Source organism: Lissotriton vulgaris, chromosome 2_2 (assembly GCF_964263255.1).
Source record: "Lissotriton vulgaris chromosome 2_2, aLisVul1.2, whole genome shotgun sequence".
Lineage (NCBI taxonomy): Eukaryota > Metazoa > Chordata > Amphibia > Caudata > Salamandridae > Lissotriton > Lissotriton vulgaris.
Window position 1 is genome coordinate 286,939,828 of NC_141688.1, and position 22,459 is coordinate 286,962,286.

The window sequence follows — 22,459 nt, forward strand, 5'->3', positions numbered from 1 at the left end:
CAATAAGCAGTGCTACAAAATAAAATCAGACGGTCTCTGCTTCACTTTCCACATTACTGGACTTCAACAAACAACAGGCCCAAGTCCTTTTTAAGAAATATAATGCAATTATAGGTGACAAATAAAGTAGCGTAGCCTGTCTGGTAAAACGAAGAACTCAAGTACGAGGGTCTGCGTAGCCATATTGTCCAAGGAATCCTGTGATTGGTTAGGAAAGCGACACGACCTCAGAAAAGATGGCCCACTCACACCGGAAGATTCCGCCTCTGTCTTGCAGCACCGGAAGAGGCCACTCCGTAAGTGATCGCCTAGCTTTAGACAGCTTGCCAGTTTAGGATGTTACCGCTGCCACCTCCGGTTGAGTGTATCACTTGGCATACTCATCCCGGGGAACTTTCTACACTTACAGAACCAGAAGGAGGTTAACCTAGTGTAGACAGATAAGAGCAGACACAGCAAATGGATGACAAGCAGGTCAATGTGAGCAGAAGAGCAAGGGTTTTCTTAGCAACGACGTTTCTTCGAGTTTATCACGTTGCCAGCAGTGACGTGCGTGGCGCCGGATGAATTTTGCTAGAAAAGTGAAAAGAGCAGCAGCAACGGCTTATTGAGAGAACCAGATATCGCCCCGGGATGCTATCAGGTGGTGCCGGTATGGGATATATGCAGCGAGCGCCCAAGGGTACAATTATTAGTGAGCGAGTAATTGAGCGTGGACACAAAACAGTGACTTCATGGGTTTCACACATGCAATGTTTTAGAACATGAAAATGGGATTAAAAAAATCAGGAAATGTATTTTCTCCATTGATTTATTTTAAAGCGGAGGCAATTTTGGACGGGGGACAGATGAAATAAAGCGGTTTTGGCTTGAAAAATCGTCAATCTTCGGGATGGAGGTAGCAAGGTCATTTTCATTGGTGTTATTCTAAGTACGAGTGGAGAATACTTATTGGGCAGCTAGGATATAGGGTGAATTGTGGCATAGCTGAGCACAGACGCCGGTCAATGTGGGTGTATGGTAAGGAGAGCGAAAAACAAGCTCTGGCATTGCGCGGAGGGGGGCGGGGGAGCGGCTTCCTTTGAAGTCTGATTGGTGGGGCAGGGCGGGGGAGCGGCTTTCTTTGTAGTCTGATGCCGAGGCCTGGTGTGGGTTGTGGCTGGCAATGTGCACGCGCCTGCCTCACATGAACTGTACCTAATCCGCAGTTTGGGAAGACTTTTCGGAAGCCTTACTGTAAATCTCGCCCACCATCCCTACGGGACGGCATAGGCTCGACCTAAAAATCGGGGAATGTATTTTCCCCACTGATTTCTACTAAAGCACAGGAAATTTTAATCGTGAGACAGCTAGAATAAAGCCATTATTGCCGTAAAAAACTGGAAGTCTCCCGTCAGAATCGAGTCTGTTGACATGCATATATTGTTACTGCGAGGACCCTGATCCCTGTAGAAAACATAACTTGGGTGCTGCTCATGGCCAGGGGGCATATGTATTTAAGACCATTTTGGGACATATCATCCCAAAAGGTCCTTGCAAAATATGGAATCGCAAAATTTGTGATTTCCTATTTTGCTAATGCATTTTAGGAATCACAAATTATGATTCCTTAAATGCGATGTAGAAAGCACCCAAGTTGTGCGATTTCTCCTTAAGAAATCGCAAATTACCAACTTCAAGCTGGTGGTAATCTGCGATTTCTTTGAAAAATTCACTTTTTGTCATTTTTCAAAGTGCGGCTGCGCCACATGTGCACACATGCTCATTTCAGGGGTGCAACAGCGTGTCCTTATGACATCCTTGCACCCTTGAAATTATATTCGCAATTTGCGAGTACCTCATGGGTACTCGCAAATTCCGATTGTCTTCCCATTCATTCCTATGGGCCTCTAGGCTCATAGGAATGAATGGGAAGCTATTCCTTAATTGCGATTCACAATTTGAGAATCGCAATTAAGGGATTCCAAGGAATCGCTAAATATTTACGAACTGTTTATGCATCCCGTTTTGCGATTCTCCAAAAATCGCTATCTTAGAATGACAAAAATTGTATTTGATACATATGCCCCCAGGACGTTTACACTCCAAATCAAATGAACCTCCCTACCGAGTTCGGAGCTTTCCCCTTTACTTTAATAATATAGATAGGCCAAAATCTCTGATTTCTTTAGCAAGAATGGTAAAACTGTCAAATATATTCACAGTGCCACTTCAGCTATGAAGATCATAACTTATCGTTTAGCTGGAGGCCTCACTAATCGTTCTCGATTCCCACAAGCCTTTAATTAACAGCAAACATTTGTAACTGGGACGACACAAAGCTGCCTTTGAACCGCACGCTGCCACTTCTCTCAAGGCCGCGTCACCGCGTGCGGAACTACGAACGACGTATAGTGACGTCATTCCTCGGCCTGCAGTACCATGATGGAGTTCATGGACTACCCAGGGAGCCGATTGAGGTCTAAACACTGCCGGTGGAATGTGTCTCTGAGAGGTGGCCGCCGAATGAGTGAAGTCTTAGAACTGCGCCAGTCCTATGTTTTAGTCCTGAAATAAGCCCTCAGAGCAGCACCTTCTGGCAGCCGAAATCTAACATTGCCGGTGGGCACAAACACTCCACGCTGGGCGTCGTACATGACTGAGGTCTGAAGACTGCCGGAGAGCCTTGACACTGCAAGATGTCCGCCGCGTATAACTAAGGTCTAAGACTGCCGGTGGTCCCTGACATTCCAAGATGGCCGCCGTATTAGCCGGAAGTGGTCTGCCAGGGTTCCCCTCTGTTAGGGCTTCCTCCTATGGCTGTTTCCGGTGTGTACTCCTGCTGTTTTGGCAGCCGGAGCTGACGCCTGGTACCGAGGCAGGACCTGGACAGGCATGAATGCGTGAACGCAGTGTGCAGGGAGCAGCGACTGCAGGTGAGGAGGAGGGAGGGCAGATAGAGCCGGAGAGGGCATGCAATAAGAAAGGTCGCAGAGTGCTAGTGTGGGCATTTAAAGGAGAGGCTGGCACAGACAGGACATGAGCAGGGTAAAGGAAGAAGGTTTAGCTATCCCTAGGGGAAGGGCGTGGGAAGAGAGGGTATTAAGAGGGAAATCATAGATGAAAGAATGTGGGGAGGGTGCTTCACTGTGTTAATGCAGGTGAGAGACAGGACTGTATTGTCATTCTTCCACTCTGTCATTTCCCCATAGGATGCAAGTTAGGGGACTTCTTTCACATACTGTCAATCTCTTGCCTAAAAAATACGGTGGTCAGATGTTTTAAGCGCGTGATCTCACTAAGGTCAATGGGGACTGAACTCTTTTTGGAGCCTTTTGTAGGTTTAAAAAATGGGTGACTTTTTATTCCTATTGTAGGCGTTTTGCCAGAAGTAAATAGTCAGTGACAGCCACCAAATGCAGGTGATTTGACAAGTATGCTTTGTGAGCATGGTGGGCTGTCATGACCCAAACATTCCCCAATAACAACATTCTAGTTGCAGCCTTCTGCGGTGTAGGACTGTTTGAAAAGTTTTGTCAGGACTGAGTTTGATGTCCAGTCCTACAGTGGTGAGAGAGAAACGGCGTGGAAGAAAATATCTTTATGTGCAAAGTAGCAGTGCTCTGCTGTAGCGAAGCAGAAAGGGCTCTACTGTAGGGAAAAAGTTGGGAAACTCTCCTACCTTGAATTTGTGTGCTATTGTATGGGGAAGTGTGAGCACAGAAAACGTGCAAGGATTTGCTAAGGGGCTGAGTAAGTTGGAAGGCCATACAAGAAATCGTGTGTGACTGTGCATCTTACAAGACATGATGGGGGTGTAGGCAGGCCTCATATCGGATGATCACCTAAAGAAAGACGACATAGTACGCTGGTAATATAGACCAGTGAGTACAACTCTTGCCAGTAGAATTGTTGTTTAGTTTTTTGCTGCAAAGGTGCTATAAGACAACTTTTACTGGCAGTGAGTAATATTTCAACTCACAAAATATTTTGGATATTTTTAACTTTCTTCCTTATATTCCAGGCCCAGATTACAATAGTAAATGGGGCTTCTGGGCCATATTCTGGGAAAGCTGCGCTGTTTCCTGATATTCTGGGACTGGTTAGAATAGTAAATTGACCTTCCTGGACTCTACAAAACTCTTTGTTGATCTGAGGGCACATATTAAAGGCAAGAAATGCATGTCTGAAATCCTTTATAAATCTGAAGATGTTTGCATTCCACCAGAGCCAACTCAGGCTGTTAGCTTTCTGAAGTTGATACATTGAGGGCAACTAAATTAGTTAATTACCAAGAGCAGTAGAAGTATGTTATAAAAACGTAGGTTGATGTAACTGTTGGAATTGTGTAGAATGATAGGGCATGATAGGGCAAATGATTCGGTCTGGCTTGGAATTCCGCTCTGCTTGGGGAGTTTACAGAGCTTTTCCCAATCCACATAGCAGCAAACCTATTACTCATTTGGGGAGCATAGGACCAGGGGGGATCCTGGGAAAGCAAATGACCCTCATGGCTGCCGACAATCCGAACGGCAGAAAATCTATCCCAAATCTATCAACGGTGGGTGGGAGTTTGTACTCAGGTGGGCAGATACGGTCATCTGGTAATATTCAGCAGGGGTCAGTCCAGCGAATTTTCCCACACTCTGTAGGTGTCCCACACCCGCAAAGCCTAAACGACCCGTCTGGGTCTTTGAACGCCCCCATAGCTGGTCAAGATAGTGGCCAGAACAGATTAACTAATAACACTTTGATGAAACCAGCCCAAGACATTATCGATTTACCACCAGCCGTGGGCCTTCTTGTTGTAGTCCTGGCTGGTGTCCCTCCACTGAGATCAGATCAAACTAAATCCTGGTCTCATCTAAAAAATAAAACTGTGGACTGGTTGACCAGAAGGCTTTAGGCCTTTTTTAGCAAACAACATTTTGATGGTGCGTAGAGTGGCATTGCTTGGTAAATCACAAAAAAAGGTAGGGGGGATTGTGTTATTGTTAACTTTAGAAGACCCGTAGTTGCACAAACAATCCTTGAAGCACAAGATCACCTTTCAACCGCCACTTCTATTGTGGCTCTCCCACTGGGCTATTTTTATAGGCCCTTTGTGGGGTCACAAGGAGAGTTTACTCCACTTATTGCGGTTTTAAATAGATTTGAGGCCTTGTCCAATTTAGACGATCAAGGTTGACTGCAAGCCATGGATGCACCTATTGTGAAGCAACCAATAATTGGGACATTGACGGAAAGGGAATCCCCAATCTCAATGCCTGACCTCGAAGTAGTGGTCACACACCAGATTGTGTTGCCAAATCCCATGAACACAGTTGACTAGGAAGTAAAACAAACGGGGCAGACTGTATCCGAGAACAAAGTAAAGATTCTTTCATGGAATATTGCCGGGTTACGGTCGAAAAGAGGGGACACAAACTGGGAGGCTTTTCAGTCAACGCATCACACTATTGCTCTGCAGGAAACCTGGGACGCAAATGATTCCTACTATTTGGACGGGTATTGTTCATTTAGAAAAAATGCTGAACCATCTGTAATGGGGAGATCTAGGGGGGTCTTTTGTTATTGTTTAGCCTTAAACTATCGTATAGGCCTGAGTTGATAGTGACAAGCTCCCCAAACATTTTAGCTGTTAAACTCGTAGGTGACAATCTTCCAGCCATGTTGGTGGTACATTTTTACAATTCCTTTACAAGAATAGACGATTTGGAGAATTTAAGAGCATTGTCCATCTTTTTGGATAATTATGATGCCAATGATGACACGCCGTACCATCTTTTAATTCTTGGCGATTTTAATATTCATGTTTGTCACTTGAACTGCATGTAAGGTATTGAAGATGAGTACGGCCCACAGGGGGTAACCCATTTTGAACACATGAAGAATGAGGCGTACCTGTAGATACTTTTATCTTCCCACTATTTGTTTTGCCCAACACAATTAGAATTTTTGTGCCCGGTCCCAACCTACACAGGGCAAGGTCACTGCAGCATTATTGATTAGTTTCATGCCCTTTGACTGACTTAATCGTCTCATTTTGCGTTACACCGAGCGGTCTGAGTGATCATAATCCCCTTATCATGGATATTAAAATTCTGGCCCTTGTAAACGTGAAACCTTTGGCACTTATTTCTAATTCTAACATAGCTGCCAAAGACCAGGGTCGTAGGATAAGATGGGAGGTAATTTCCCCAGTCGATTTCCTTGATAATTTATACAGTAGTCAATCTGAGGATTTGAGTTTATGTTTAAATGCGGATTCTGAGCCAACAGTAATTCTAGGTGCCTTTGACCATATAACAAAACAGGTAGCGGCCAACTTGACTTCTCGTGGTAAACCAATGCCAAAGAAACATAAAAACTGGTTTGACCAAGCTTGTATTACTAGACATACTGCACTCCTGGGGGTGTTGAAAGAGCCCGTAAGGGACATTAATATGATTGCAGTGGCCAGAAGGGACTATAAAACGCAACTAAAACAAGGAAGAACCAGTTAAAAGAGATGGCTTGGCATGAACTCAGCCAAGCGAGTGTCCTGACAAGTAGTACCCAATTCTGGAAAGTGATTAACAGTCCATTATTTGATGAGACGGCTAACACTGTCAAAGACTGTCTTATCCCTCCAGAAAGGTGGGTGGAACACTTTAGTGGTCTATATACTGATGTTAGCCAGTCGCTGCTTACTCCTCATGGGGAAATCATTCATGCCCCAAAAATTATATTCCCTGAGGAGGAAGTTATTGAGGCGATTGTGTCTACATCAAAGGGGAAAGCAACAGGCCCAGATGGGGTGCCGGCTGATCTTTATAGGGCAGACCCCACTGTATGGGCGAGGATTTTAACTCCTGTTTTTAATGCTGCGACCAAAGTTGGTTTTCCAATGCCTTGGGCTAAAGCAGTCATAATCCCAATATTTAAAAAGGGCTCAAGAGAGGACCCGGCCTGTTATAGGCCAATTTCGCTTCTGGACTCTGCAGCCAAGATTATGGGGAAAGCTGTCCTAGCCCGCCTTACAGATTGGCTGGATAAGAACTGCATTGTCTCGGAATTACAGTATGGGTTCAGACAGGGAAAGGGCACGACGGGCCAAGGTCTAAATTTACAACTTGTCATAGGGAAGTACACAGTCGCTAAGCAGGGGGACATCCATTTAGCTTTTATGGACTTGTCCACTGCTTTCGACCTTGTAAACAGGCAAAAGCTTTGGGCCTCCCTTCAAAGTATCGGACTGGAACCTGCTCTGATATCCTTCCTGGCAGCTATCCATGAAAATACCTCGCCAGCGGTCCGTTATAATGAGAATGGTAGCCTAACAGAAGCATGGCCAGTTAAGTGAGGGGTGCGACAGGGGTGTATTCCTGCCCCCCTGTTGTTTACGCTCTATATTAACAACCTGAGAGATGCTTTAACTTCATCTTGTAAGAATATCCCAAGAGCTGGCTCAAAAATGATCCCTGCATTATTGTATGCAGACGATGCAGTTTTGGTGGCAAGGACGGCACAAGGGTTACAATCTCTTAGATTGTTTTATTGATTTTATGGACTCTCTAGACTTAATAACAAATCTTAACAAGCATTTGCAATGCAATAGGTCTCGCATTAGGAAAGTTTGACTATTGGTATTGTAAATGACACTTTATTTATGTGTTGGTTTTGAAAATAGCGAAATTATTAGCTTTGTCATTTACAATGCCAATAGTTTTAACTTTTGCATATGTGACACCTATAGCATTTGTAATGCAATATGTGTTGTATGTATGAGACTTAGATGTATTGATATTACAAATAACAATGGCTTGTAATTTTTTTAATAATTAATACTTAAATAAAAGTTACTGTAATTTACACCATGTAGAAAAATCTCTGTTGGAACACCTCCATGAAAGATAGGGTTCTTGTTTCCTTATCAGGAGACGATGTGGCGCAGCGGCCAAAGCAGCTGACTCGGGTGCTGGGGATCACTTAATTTCACTGTGCGCATTAACTGTGCCTGGATACCCTCATGTGTGATAAACTGCGCTACATAAATCTCCAAATTTAATTTCCCATCCCTAGAAAAGCACTCACTCTTGAATTAAACCACTTACTCTTGAATTAAACAGAAGCAGCTTTAATAAAAAGCTACCCCGGCCTCTGCTTGAGGTTGACAATCTATGAAGTGCAGTTTAGGGAAATGTGTGCCAAAAAATGGCATTATTGTAATCGATTGCACCGCCTTGAAATGCTCAAAATGCGGCAGACGCAGTGGGAAGATTCGCAATGGTGCGCTTTAAAAGCAGAAAAGAGAGCAGGACCTGCTACTTTTTAATGTGTTATCATGCAGGTAGGTTTTGTCTAATCTATCAGTGAAGCGCGCTGACAGAAAAATAACGGAGCCCACCGCATAACAGTAGGCGACATTGCGGCTCAGTGCCAAACCATAAAAATCAATTGGATGATCAATAGGCTGTCTCACCCACCATGGACGCCCAGTCGCCAATGCCATGCGTTCTGCTGTAATTAGCCCCTGATGAACTTTAAAATGTTTAATGACTGTGAAATTGCATTTCTTCAGAGACGGTGCACATCTTGAAGAACCACCAGCAACTCTGCAGCCTTTAGAAAGCACACACTATTGAGCAACATACTTCAAATAGAGTCATCACGGGGAAAGCGCGAGCATATTCCCTTACATACTAATGCCGCATTTGACTGGGTGAACATTCCAGAACGGACAGCATCAGCACCAGATACTTCAAAGTGCCGCCCTCGTGCTCTTACAATTAACGACATCTTCATCTGAGCTACTTGGGCAATATGTCTGTCCCTTCACACTCACCTGACAACACCCTTTGTGCGTCCAAACACTTATCCCTTGCTTGGAAAAAAACACCAATCTGAAGCAACTGAGAGCTCTGGGGACGAGCCAGCGCTAAGGGGCGCTCAGCCAATGGCGCGCTAGCCGGGCGGAGTCACGGAAACGGCCGAAGGGCAGGGGCTATGAATCCTGCGCAGCCGCCGTCCTGCCCCGCCCGTGCACCGCAGCCGCCGTTCCCACAGCACACCGCAGGTCCCACCGGAGCAGCAGAAAGTTAGCAGGCTGGAAGTTGTCAGCCTGTCCCTGCTCTGGAGTCCCTGGCCGCGTCGCGCCGACTCGCCCATCCATCCATCGGGAGCCAAGGACCCGGCACTCCATGAATGATTGTCCCCAACAGCAGCGGCGAGGAGCGTGTGTGTGTGCATGCGTGAGTGTGTGTGTGCATGCGTGAGTGTGTGTGTGCAGGCGTGAGTGTGTGTGCAGGCGTGAGTGTGTGTGCAGGCGTGAGTGTGTGTGCAGGCGTGAGTGTGTGTGCAGGCGTGAGTGTGTGCGCGCGCAGGCGTGAGTGTGTGTGTGTGCATGCGTGAGTGTGTGTGTGTGCATGCGTGAGTGTGTGTGTGTGCATGCGTGAGTGTGTGTATGCGTGAGTGTGTGTGCATGGTGAGTGTGTGTGTGCATGCGTGAGTGTGTGTGTGTGTGCATGCGTGAGTGTGTGTGTGTGCATGCATGAGTGGCTGTGTGTGTGTGTATGTGTTATTCACTTGCTGAGAATGTGGGATAGGAGATGTGCATGGCGCCGGGCTGGGCGTACTCGCGCCCACGAGGTGATATCGCCGAGGGCTTGCACATGCACACCCCCTGTCTCAGATTCCCAGCAAGTGGATGACAATAGATGCTTCGCTGGACGCAATGCTTCGCATTGCTACACCAACGCGACCTAAAACGTGGACTGCACGAAACCTGAAAACTATCGGCTCGTCGCTCTATTAGACATAGAAGCAAAAGCCCATGCCAGAATTCTGTTGAAAGAACTAGAAACCTGGGCAAAAGATCATAACATCCTTCCGTTCTTTCAATCTGGTTTCAGGCCCCAAAGCTCTACCATAGAGAACATCTTAGCACTGGGACACCTGTCACTCCGTGCGACCCAACCATCACAACGACCTCTGTTTTGGTGCTTCGTTGATTACAGTGCAGCTTTCGACCGAGTTGACCGTGGGAAAAACTGGATTCCTGGGGTGTTCCTCAAAAGCTGTTAAAAGGCATTAATTGCCCTTCATGAGGGGACCCAGGTTCCTATCAAAACCAGCCAATCGACTGCAACAACCAAGGTTCCAACCAATAACGGCCTCAAACAAGGATGCGTTCTTTCCCTTCTACTTTTTAATCTCTATACAGCAGACCTGGGAATAGCCCTGGAGAGGGCAAATCTACTAACACCAAGGTTGGGGAATGTGCATCTCCAAATTCTCCAATACGCTGATGACATAGTCCTAATGGATCACACTAGTACAGGCCTACACAAAGCCTTAGAAGCTCTGAATAGGTTTAACCAAAAAAACAATCTCTTGGTGAACCAAGAGAAGACCAGGATAATTATCTTTAGGAAGTACCACCGAAAGAAGACAGCACAATGGCACCCAGGTGACCTGCAAATCAGAACATGCAGAAGTTATAACTATCTGGGTCTCAAGTTATCAGAAGGGGCCAAAGCCACAGCCCATCTGAAACATCTAAGAAGCAAGAGGGCCGGCATAATACACAGTTTGAGAAATCTCAATCGACAACTACACAGTCCGACTGCTGAACCCATCTTGAAAGTCTTAAAAGCAAAACTAGTTCACTCTCTTAACTCGCCACCTAGCCTTCACTAAGTTCCTCATAAACCACCAAATTTCTGCCTATAAGAAGGTCCTAGAACTTCCACGACAGGCCAGGAAAGCAAGAGTAAGGTTGGAGCTGGGACTCACCCGTCCGGACATTATCTGCTCTGGGGATATTTTAAAATACTATATTAGCACCCTGCCTGCTCCAGCAACCTCTCAGAAAACGCTAATTAAAACAATCTTTGAAGAAGGAGGGTCTCCATGGCAGGTTTAGCTGGCAGTAGCCATAAAATCGCTAGAAATAGGCACTCAAAACTTGCATAACGTAAACATTCAAGTAACCGTATGGAAAAGATCAGTGAACACACAGGTCAAGAAAATATCCTATGAAAGAGACCTGGAAAGCTTACACCATCAACCCAAACTCTCATCACTGGACACTTCCTACATGTTGGGAAAACCACAGCCTTACTTTGGGCAAGCACTGACAGTCCCGGCCCAGAAAAAAATCACTTGCATGAGACTTCTTGCATTGCCCATCATGGACTTTAATCAAACCTGGTCCCGGAAGGACAATTCAGCCACATGTCGACTTTGTAGTTACCATCGTGAATCCTGGCTCTATCTGCTGTCCAAAGTTAGCTAGCGAGCGACACCAACTGGTACTTCCCATCTGCAGGTCTCACAGCCTCGTAGGATGCAGAGAAGCCTCAGACCTGTGTTTCTCTGCTAAACCAGCTCAAACGGTTGCGTGGCTAGGGAAATTTAAAGAATCAATCCGGGCTGCACTGTCACAGAAAATTGAGTGACAAAAAGAAACCAGCCGGCTAGCAAGCAAGAGAGACCTTGACAATACTCCCCATTAAGCTTTATGCACTTGCACTTTACTGCCAGTTCGGATAACTGTGTTTAATGTTTTAACTTCCTTATAATTTGTAGCAATTTGTGTGGGTTTTTAACTTTCCTTTTATAGATTATTGTAATGATAGTATATTGTAACGATTGTCAGTAATTTACCAAAAAAAGCTTAAAACACAAACCTCCTGCTACCAAGCAGCTATCTCTTCCATATGCAACCTTCAATTCTTTTCAATGCACACAGCTGCAGCAGTATTAGAAATTGATAGTTTGGGCAGATCTCTATGGTCCTTAAATTCATGTTAGCTGCATTATAATGTGTAAGTCTCAAGTATCACAGTAACTAACAACAAGCCACAAATCATGCCAATGCTTATGAACTGCAATGTTCTTACCTTCGCGCAAAGGATGGGACTCAGCAGAGACACCACCTCAAACTAATGAGTATTACTAAATCAGGCTAACCGCCTAAGATCTCTTACAGAGTCCACCATGGATGACAGCATCCTGTTATGGAAAGGAGCGAACCCCATGATGAAGAATGCAACAGAGATGAGGGCGATGGTTTTCTAAATAGATTTAGTACATAACCAGCTGACTAGGCCTTTAAAAACCTGATGTACTACAGTATTTTGTTGTGTTGTATACAGCCCTAAACAAAGTAACCCACCGTTCTGAAAGCACACAGTCAAAGGAATTTCACCACACGCTAATCAGACATGCATGTTGACTTTATCAAACAGAAACTCACAGATGTTTACATACATAGTAAAGGGCTTCAGTCAGGCGAGACTGAACAGATCTTTTATTCAGGAGAAAATAGTAGGCTCTCCCTTCTCTAATTTCTCTGCTAACACCGTCAGTCTCGGCAGAGAGATCAGTAGCCATTCTCGAAGAGAGTGGCGCACATTGGGTGCCCTCTCACCCTCATAGGCTAACTTTGGGGTCTGACGATCATCTAATCGAAAAAGCCTCAGTGGGCTTACATGACGATTGAGCTCACTAATGGAATAACAGGATCAATAAAAAAAGACGCAGAACGATAGAGCCACACAGTTGCTTTCTGGGGCAACAGCATGCAAAGAACTCATTTGTAAAAGACACTAACCCTTGGACATTCCAAACCGCTGCTATTAACAGAGAAATGTTGCCACCCAGGAGTTACTTTCTTTTCATGGGAAAGGCAGGCAATGCACGCCTATGTGGACGCCGGTATTTAAACTTGGGGACTTTACATTTAAATCATGGTTTTATATACGTAAAAGTCAGCACAAACAAACGACCTAAATTAAGTTCATTTGTATAACTAAGACCTGGCAGCTACGGAATGGATTGTTTCGACAGAGTCGAGATTGATTTACATATGACTGGGTCCAAAGTGAGATGGCATGGTGAGCAAAAGAGCGATGGATGGGTAGGAACGCTCCCCCCCCCACCCCCCCCCAAGAGATTGTCAGTGGTTAGACTTATTGCAAGCATTCCCCCATTACCATTTGCATGTTTACAGATTCCTTTCAGACATCTTACGAGGAAAAGTGTGCACACAAAACACTTCCAAGTGTAACGTACAGACATTGCCCACCAATCAAGAAACGCACATGCATCTGAACTCCCAACTGCTAGTTTTCAAGCTCTCAAAGTGTGACCTCGACAAGGGTATGCACTTGCGGATGTAAACGTAGCGCCACGTAGGAAACTACATACAGTTCCTTGATGATACAAAAGATGTCTACATGTTGTCTCCACGTTCAAAAATGATCTCTTTTAGTACCTGCATGGTATACCATTTCCCCTAAGGCTTTACACATTTGTTTGACGTTTGAGACTGACTTACAAATAAGCATATACGTTATTCTGCCTTCAGATGGGGTGTTACACAAAGACAGGGAACTATACATTAAGTTTATTGCAACGTTAGTGTGAGGCGCAGGCATATGGAGACATGTGGAGTGAAAGCGACGCAACAAGAAGCATCCTGGCTGCAGTCAGGACTATCCTAGCCTTCTTGGCCCAGTCGATTCCCAAAGTCTCCCACCTGTAGCTCCGAGAACAGTTCTCGCACAGCACCCTGCAATCTCACTATAGTGATAGGCTGCGCCCTGGAGGGCCATACATCGGAAATTAAACTCTGCAGTTTACAATCTGGGAGAAGCGTAGCACGGCCTCGGGTCAACAACCGGTGGACAAGTTTGCAGCTCAAAACATGGGCCTCTTGTGTTAATAATTTAAAAGCAGGACGGCCTTGCAATGCCCGGGTGCGTCCTTTCTTGCCATCCAAGACCCAGATCAGAAAGCACTGGCCAGATACCGCTCCTTCCCTTTCGGAGCCTGGGTCCTACTTCTTCCCAGACCTTCCGTCTCCAGTACCTGAGGATCCAGATCTCCAACCGGGTAGAACTTGACATCCTTAAACATGTCCTCGGGGACCTTCAGCTCCTCCATGGCCTCGGCCCGCAGTTCCGTCCCCCTACCCCTGCATTAGAAGATGCTACTTCCAGTACCCAAACAGCCAGGCCAAGCGTGTTCTTTCCGCGCCACAGACTGGAGCACCCCGCCCCCTGGAGCCACCGAACCGCCAGAGCCAGCGCGCGCCTTGGCCTGTACCATTGTGCAGGCTTCCGAGGGGGAAACGGGCCATGCAGTACACGTAAAGACTCACTCGGTACTGCTTTTGCTATGTAGGCACTGTATTTAATAGCGCCAAATAGCTAAATATATTGCAAGTCATTGGTGGCAATGATTCATTTTTTGAATGCGTGTCTACTTTTACGGTACAATAATTAACCCTTCTTAATGGTACGGACGGGAGGAAGATCCCCCTAGACAGGAAGAGAAACAAGCCGTGAGCGTGCACTCTCCCGAACTTCCGGTCTCGGGATGTGCACGCTCACGGCAGTCGTGGGGCGGGACTTCCGTCTTTTGGAGAAGCCCGCGCCCACTCTCACAAAGTGGATGGCAGCAGAAGTCAGGAGAGGCGGCTGAGGCGGTAAGTGGGGCTTGGGGGGCTTGGCACCTGTGTGTGAGCGTGTGTGTATGCAGTGTGTGTGTGTGCGCGTGCGTGTATGCAGTGTGTGTGCGCGTGTGACTGGAGAGGCATGGCTGACCCTGGCAATCGGCTTCTGGAGATGTGCACGGCTGGGGGGGGGGCGGGGCATGCGCGTCCACGCTTTGAAATCGCCGCGCGTGCCCCTGTCTACGTCCCTTGAGAGCCGACTTAATCACAATAGGTCTCGAGCGAGACCTAAAAAGTCACACTCTGTCAATTGGTAGGGGACAGGCCAAAAAGGTAACATTTTATTGTAAAGGCTTAAAACTTACGAAAGTCCCGGCCTTCCCATATCTAGGGGTTCTTTTTGACGAAAGAAGATCATGGGTTATGCAGCGTGAACACAAAAAGAATACCCTTGCTAGGGCGACCGGAGCTCTGCTAGGGTTCGCAAGACGGTTAGGTTCTAAGCCACTCCCGCCCCTCATGAAAATCTATAACGCCAAGTGTATCCCAATGATGTTATATGGGAGTGAGGTTTGGGGCTACACAGAGTCTAATGACATTCAAACAGCAGTACATTTTTTCTTTCGTAAGCTGTTGTCGCTCCCAGCCTCTGCTGCAACTTTTAATATTCATGAGGACCTTGGTGCTGGTTTTATTTCAGATCAGATCGCTGTAGCCCCATTATTATGTTGGTTAAGAATTTGGGCACAGCAGCCACCTAATCTACACCAATTGATTATTCCGGTTTGTATGTCTTTAGACAAAGGCCTTGACATTCCGTGGATCCGTTATATTAAGACTCAAATGGAGTCACTGGGCAGTCCTGATTTGTTTTTGAACCCTAGAGCTCTCAGTAAGATGGCCATTAAAGCCGTGAAGTCTCAGTACCTGAGTAGGGTGATGTTGAGAAGGGAGGAAGGGGAACTGGCAAAACCCTCAGTCAGGAGTTTTGTAATGTTGAGTTCAGGTAGAGAAATTCAGCCATAGCTGACTTACATAAACAAACCATATCATCTGTTTGTGTTAATAAGGTTTAAGTATAACATTCTCCCATGGCTATTGTCATTCCCAAAAGGCTTTTCTAAGGAGGGGTCTTTGGGTCCCTGTCCCTGTGACAATTTCTCTGAGCAGAACACCCTGCACATGGTATTTTTCTGTGACTTTTATGCTTTGCTACGTAAGAAATTTATTTTGCCGTTGTTAAGGGGCTGTAACTTTGAGCAAGTAAGGCCAGCGTTAGCCTACTTGCAAACGCTTGGATCCACAGTTGTGTGTTTTGGGGTAGCCAGTTATATCTCCGGGGCCATCAGACGAAGGAACAAATTAAAGTTATAGCGCTGACTGTCTTCTCCTTTTTAAGTCATGTTATGAAAAAGTGATCTTTTAATTGGAAAATTTCTTGTGTGACAATCCTGTTTATGAAAAATCGATCTTTTAAATGGAAAATTTGCTGTGACACAAACCTTTTAACCTATTTATTTGAACGCCAAGTGTCCTTTTTGATGGTGGAATGTGATATATTTCGCTTATGAATAATACCAAATGTTTGTTTATTTGTAATGTGTTATTGATATTATGAAATTTTGACCTGTGCTTTGATGGTTTTAAATTTTAACCGAATAAAGCTAATTTTTGACTTTTACCTTTTGCATGGAAATGCCTTATTCATCTACTGTTGGAGAGCCAAGTGTGCAAATGGAATAACCTGGGTACCAGTTGGAGGGCAGTAGTAGATGAGGATGTGGGCACAAGTGATAAACAGTTCCCTGCACTCCTCCTTCCCAGTAACCCTTAGACCCAGAGAAAAGGCGTTAGTATTATTTGCACCTACAACTACAAAAGATTAAAAAAAATCCTTCCTGCATTCTTGGCTCAATAATTAAACCAAACAAATACTTTAATCAAAACAATACTGTTATTCTAACGGATGAATTGGCAGTTGAATTTTTTAATGATAGAAATGCTCCTAATTTGTTAGCACAAACATACTGTCTGTCAATTACAAGAGAATAGATTCCCTAATAACACTGGTAGCTGTATCCTACCCATACGTGAAGTTACTGTTCCTTATGAAAAGGCATTTGCAATTAGGATAGTATTCTTAAGTTCTGAAGTGACCATTCCAGTTCAAGAACTGATTGGAAACAATAAGTCACAGTTAACAACGTTTGATCATACATATTTTTTGGTTAATTTGTTCTCTTATTGGGCAAAAGCCTTCTGAAAATGTCACTGCAGACATGTTAGGTGAGATTGTGATTGGGCCTAATTTAATTCCTGCTGTTAGGTGATTCTGTTTTTAGAATACTTAAGCAAAATCCCATGATGCTTCAGGGGCTCATGAAAAGAATTGCTTATTCTTTGATTCTAAATTTAACTCCATTACATGGCAATATAAAACTAACTCAAATGCCGAGGCACACGGGGTAAGATTCAACACAATGTAAGGTCAAATAGTGTTGTAGAAGACAGAGTGAGTCCATCAAATATTTCTTATTCTTTTATTTTCTTTCTTGATTTTAAGTGTCCACATACAAAAACACACTGACAGCCAACACGTGTTTCGTCCAGCAGGACTTTTTCAAGGCTAAGATCCAACAATAAATATATCCGGAATCACCGTATGACAGTGTACCGGATATAATCAGAAGCTCTGCACAATAGAAGCTCGATAAACTAAGTTAGACAGAGCTGGTTTATACGTATATTCGTAACCAAGCAAGCGCCACTGACTGATCCTCTCTTCAACACAACCCCGCCCTCCAGTCTGTTTGCTCTCCTATTAGGAATACTCGTCTGTCCGAGACTTTACTGAATTCGGGCACCACTGTTGTTGGAAGGTGGTACTATCATCATACATACATTTACCACTTTTTGACTGAAGAGGAGTCATTCCCTTAGTTAAGGGGCAGTGGGAGGCAAACACTGGGACCGCCAAATGCGGCTAAAGTACTTGCTACCCCACTGAGTGTATGTGTACTTCTGAAGTATTCACTACATCTCACTACCCTTACCCTGCGCTCTTATAACCCCACCCCCACCCCCATTAGCTACTGTGACCTGTTCTAGGGAAGGCGCATAATGACCACCTGAAACCCCCCGCCTCCCTTAGTGTCATGTAACAGAGCGCTTGAGAACCCAGTCACTGCCAGTCCGGTCTTACTGCACATGCCTCACTTTGAGTGTCGATGCAGGGCCAGGCCTTAACTTTCTAATAGTCACCAGGCATATGTATCAGGAGCGGTTGTAGGGATCTGGTGGGGGCCTGGAGCCTGCACCTTTGCATGGCCTCGCATAGTTATTCTGAGCGAAGAAGCAGCTTGCATTAAGGAAGACTTACTCAGGGGGGGGCGACAACACTGCTACATCCATTACTACTAAATCAGTCAGGCTGGTTCGGATGGAGTAACTACCGATTACTCACCTTAGAGTACCTCCCAGACGTCAGAAAGAATCACAAAATCTTATTGCCATTTTATTGGCATGCGGCAGCACTGCTGATGAAAAGATTAGCAGCTCCAGTCTGGTGCCCGGTGAGGAGTCTTTGGCTAGACAGAGGACCCACTAGAAAGAGCATTATTGAAGAGAAGTCATTTGTAACAATAACAAGCATTTGCAGTGCAATAGGTTTCGCCTTTACGCGAGTTTGAGCTATTGGCACTGTAAATGTCAATGCCTTTTTATTGATTAACTTTACTGAAGGAAACACATTAGTGGCGACGAGGATGGGATTCCACATTTATACCTCCTGAAGAATTTGTCTCAGGGCTCCTAGTCCACTTGCACAGCTTTTCTTGACATGGATATAAAATTAATTTAACACAAACACGATCCTCAAATATTCTTTGAGTATGGGCCCTAGAACCTCCGAGCCAGCTTCATTTAGGTACCACTACCACATTAGCTGGAGAGGTGGTGGCTGGCACATGCATGTTGCCACTAAAAAGTTTCCAAAGCATCTGGTAGGTTCCTGGCTTGGCAATTGTCGCCTGGCTATGGATGCTGGCGGCTTCAGCCGCAACTATCTAATAATTCCCCTTTTAACTCTGTCTGAAAATGATTGGGGTAGAAGGGAATTTTTGGAAGGCAATCGGTAGCAAGAATCCTATCACTGATACAACAAGGTGGATGGAGTAAGTCCACGCATGTTAATAATGGTTTGATTCAAATGCAGTGGTTTGGCGGTTCAACAGCTACCAGCGATGGTAGTATTAATGAGCAGTGGAATATTTGCTGAAAGCAAGTAGGTGCTGAGACTAGCTGAGATCATGCAAAATACTATGTGCTTTTCTCATTTTTTTGTAGCTCTCTGCCGTCACAGGTTTAATGTTTGTGTGTGTGCGTGTATGTGTGAGTGTCCGGTGTTCCAAACAAGCAGATTGCACCTATACACATCATCCCAACCCGCATGTCCCATAAAAGAGCACAATCCCACTGGATATGAGCTTGTAAAGTGTGTGGTAAAATTGGTCTTCTGTTTGTTTGCCAGACACAAATCAACCATTGATACAGCGAGTATAGAGATGCAAGTACCAGAGAAAACAAAAACAATGCAGTGGGGCACTGTTTAGTTGTGCCTTAAACCATATGCATTTAGTCTTGTGATTCAGCTTGCTGTGATCGATGTACCGAATTATCTGTGCTATCAGTCTCATTGTAGTCTGTCACTGGGGACTGTCAGCTGACATTATCCAAATGATAATTCTGGGGTCGTTGGATCTGTCACCAGACTTCGACTCACTCTTACCGAGAGATGTTTTTATATATTCCAAATTCTGGCTGTGGCTGGCGTCTGAGACCCTTTTGCAGATCCTTCCAACTCAGCTTGCAACCCTTCATAGTTAGGCTTTGATGTCTTGCAGGTTACACTGGAATTCCCCTAACTGAACAGGTAATATTGGCCCCTTGTATTTGAAACAGTGTGGTCTTCAGGGATTAGTGGAAGGGTATAAAATATTCAGTATCTCTGGTCACGGGGCAGATCATAGTATTATTCATTAGATTGCACAGTGGAAGTGGTACCTGAGTAGTTTGATAAGGCCTATATCTAGTCACACCTTTATTTTCCTTATAAGGTGTCTTCAGATTACTGTCTTTTTTAACTTTGAGATACTTGGTCTCCTACAAAATATATTTCCTCTAAAAGTAGGGTCAGTGCCCGAAAAAGTAGCTTATGTCTTACAAGGTTCTGGACAGATGAATGTGGTCAATATGAGAACAAATGCTTGAAGAAGAGCAATATACACTTTGCATTGCATCCCGGAAGCGTACACAGGGCCCATGGTGCCTGAATAATGTAAACACAGATGTTATATGCAGCAGGAATTGTGCTGCCTTACACTTCCATGGGTTACAGGTGGTTGTGGAGCAAGTTAGAATCTTGGGTATTTTTTATTAAAAAACTAGCTTACCCTTCGCGCGCTTCTGCGATCTCAGAAAAAAGGAATGTTGCTACTGAACAGATATACTTTTGAGCGCGAGAGCACATCGCTGACACGCTCATACCTTGCACCCCCATCACGACTCGGGTTCATTCCCGATCCGGCACCGTCTCGCCAACACTCCGTCTCGGCACATCGAAGACTGATTCAACATGTTTGGTCAGCTTCTCCGGCCCCTTCAACGTGCGCCGGGTTACATTAGAGGAATTCACCTTCGGAGCGATTCTCGATGCTCGTTCGTTTGAGAAGAACGGGCTTGATCAGTTTGCATTTGAACAGCTTCTAATCTTGCTTCGATATTTAAAAAATGTTTATGCCAGAAACCTTCGCTGGAGTGTACTCGACAACTTCCAAAAGTTTCACGGCGATCGGATGAATGGTGTAGTGATGCATAAAGGACAAACAGACAGACAGACATACATTTGTTTTTATATGTATAGACTAGCTTACCCGTCACGCGTTGCTGCGATCTCCAAAGAAAGGAAATTCAAGGAAACTCGTTATGATAACATTCAATTTATATTGTGTCATTTTTATTGAAACTTAATCATTTTAATATGGAAAACATTTCAAAGTGCCGTTTGAATTCTATTTATTTATTCGAGTGCTTGTGGATACACATTTTTTTGTTTTTTCATCTGGTGCGTACATCTGTATTCGAAAGATTATGGGGGGCCGATATTTAAAAAAAAAATTATACCAGAAACCTTCACGGGAGTGTACTCAACAACTTCCCAAAGTTTCCTGGCTATCGGATGAATGGTGTTTTAATTCTATTTATTTATTCGAGTTCTTGTGGATACACAATTTGTTGTTTTTCCGTCTGGTGGGTACATCAGTATTCGAAAGATTATGAGGACCCTGGGGGGCCGATATTTAAAAAAATGTTATGCCAGAAACCTTCGCTGGAGTGTACTCAACAACTTACCAAAGTTTCATGGTGATTGGATGAATGGTGTAGTAATGCATAAAGGACAAACAGACAGACAGAACATACATTTTGTTTTTATATATATAGATTATATATATATCTAAAAAACATTTCATTCCAACCCTAGGTTGCTGACCTCCTTGTCACCTTGTTTCCTTTACCTCAAGACTCTGGAGCTTCCAAAATACCTCTTTCTTCAGCAACGTACTCTCAAGGATGTGGCAGCCAGATTGTTACTTGTCCTCCCATGAAATTCTCACAGTTCGGGACACCTAGACAACCAGGGTCCCTCTTCATAACAAGCATTTGCAGTGCAATAGGTCTCGCATTTACGCAAGTTGAAGCTATTGGCATTGTAAATGACAATGCCTTTTATTTATTTTTTTAAAACAAAAACCAAAAAAAATGCTTTGCTATTTGCAATGTCAATAGCTCAAACTCGAGTAAATGTGAGACCTATTGCATTGCAAATGCTGGTTATGAACAGTCATAAAGGTGACAACGCTCTTCATGTGGTCGGTACTGGAAGCTACATCTAGAGTGCGTTGTGTCTAGCTGTGGAAGACTCCTCTGGAGTATGGTATCCAGTTCTTAATTTCTGACCTGCAGCAGCACTGCTTCTTATTTTAGAGTCTTTATCTAGAATACCTTGCCTAGTTCTACAGGCCACAACTGAATTGCTTTTACTAATACACGCCTAAGCTGGAGTATTGTGTTCACATCTGGTGGCCTCAACAAGAACGCATTGACTAGTTCTGGAGACTACCTACATATGTATAGTTTTGCAATTCTCACCTGGCGTATTGAGCCCAGGTCTATGGGCCATATCTGGAAAGTTGTGTCTCGTTTAAGAAGCCATATATGGAATTGTGGGTCAGTTTCTGAGAGCTTACCTTTTAGAAGACACATATAGAATATTGTGTACTGTCGTGGAGGTCAGCTACAGTATAATATGGTCAGTTTTGAAAGCCTAATGATCGATGCTATCTAAGGCTACTGATACTTGTGTGAGATGCTACATTTGGGATATTGTGTGAAGATTGCCTAATACGTAGAGTGTCCAGTTCTGGAGGCTGCATGTCAAGAGTTGTATCCACCTCAAGAAGTCACAAAGGCAGTGCTATACATTCTGTCTGTGGAAGGCATTTTTTTACTCTGGGGAGAAATGCATTACAAAGAAAATGCCACATGAATAAGTCCATGGGTACAGCGGCCAAAGCCTTATTTTCTCTTTTAAGCTCTGTTTGTAAAGCTGCACTGTGCATGGTCTCCCTCTTTCTTTTCTTCTATGCCCAATAAAAAATTATGTCCACCAACTACTCCCCTTCAAAACAAGCACCGATCACATTTGCAATAAGCTATTTAGCATCAAGATTCTGTTCTTGGTGCAAGTGACCTACGGGTTTCGAACAGTTAAAAGTGTGCCTTGGATGAGAAACGCACATTAGTCTAGAACTAAAATAAGCATTAAAAATTCAGGAAATTCTTCAAGTACATCATTAGGTTGAGGAAGTGAAGCATAAGGCAGTCAAAGTACTGATTTACGCATATTTTGGCAGAAGTTTACATATTGTTCCCTTTATCGCAAACACATTTCTCTTCAAATTGAGTAGCTGAAGAAGGTGA

General features: G+C 44.4%; 1 protein-coding gene across 1 annotated transcript in view; it reads left to right on the forward strand.

Moving 5' to 3' along the window:
* Positions 1-2,801: 2,801 nt before the first annotated feature.
* The window catches only part of EXT2 (exostosin glycosyltransferase 2), a 106,014-nt gene continuing 86,356 nt past the window's right edge, over positions 2,802-22,459 (forward strand). Inside the window, exon 1 of the mRNA XM_086959820.1 lies at positions 2,802-2,915. The gene's annotated coding sequence lies outside the window, so the exon portion shown is untranslated. The remainder of the gene's footprint in view (positions 2,916-22,459) is intronic.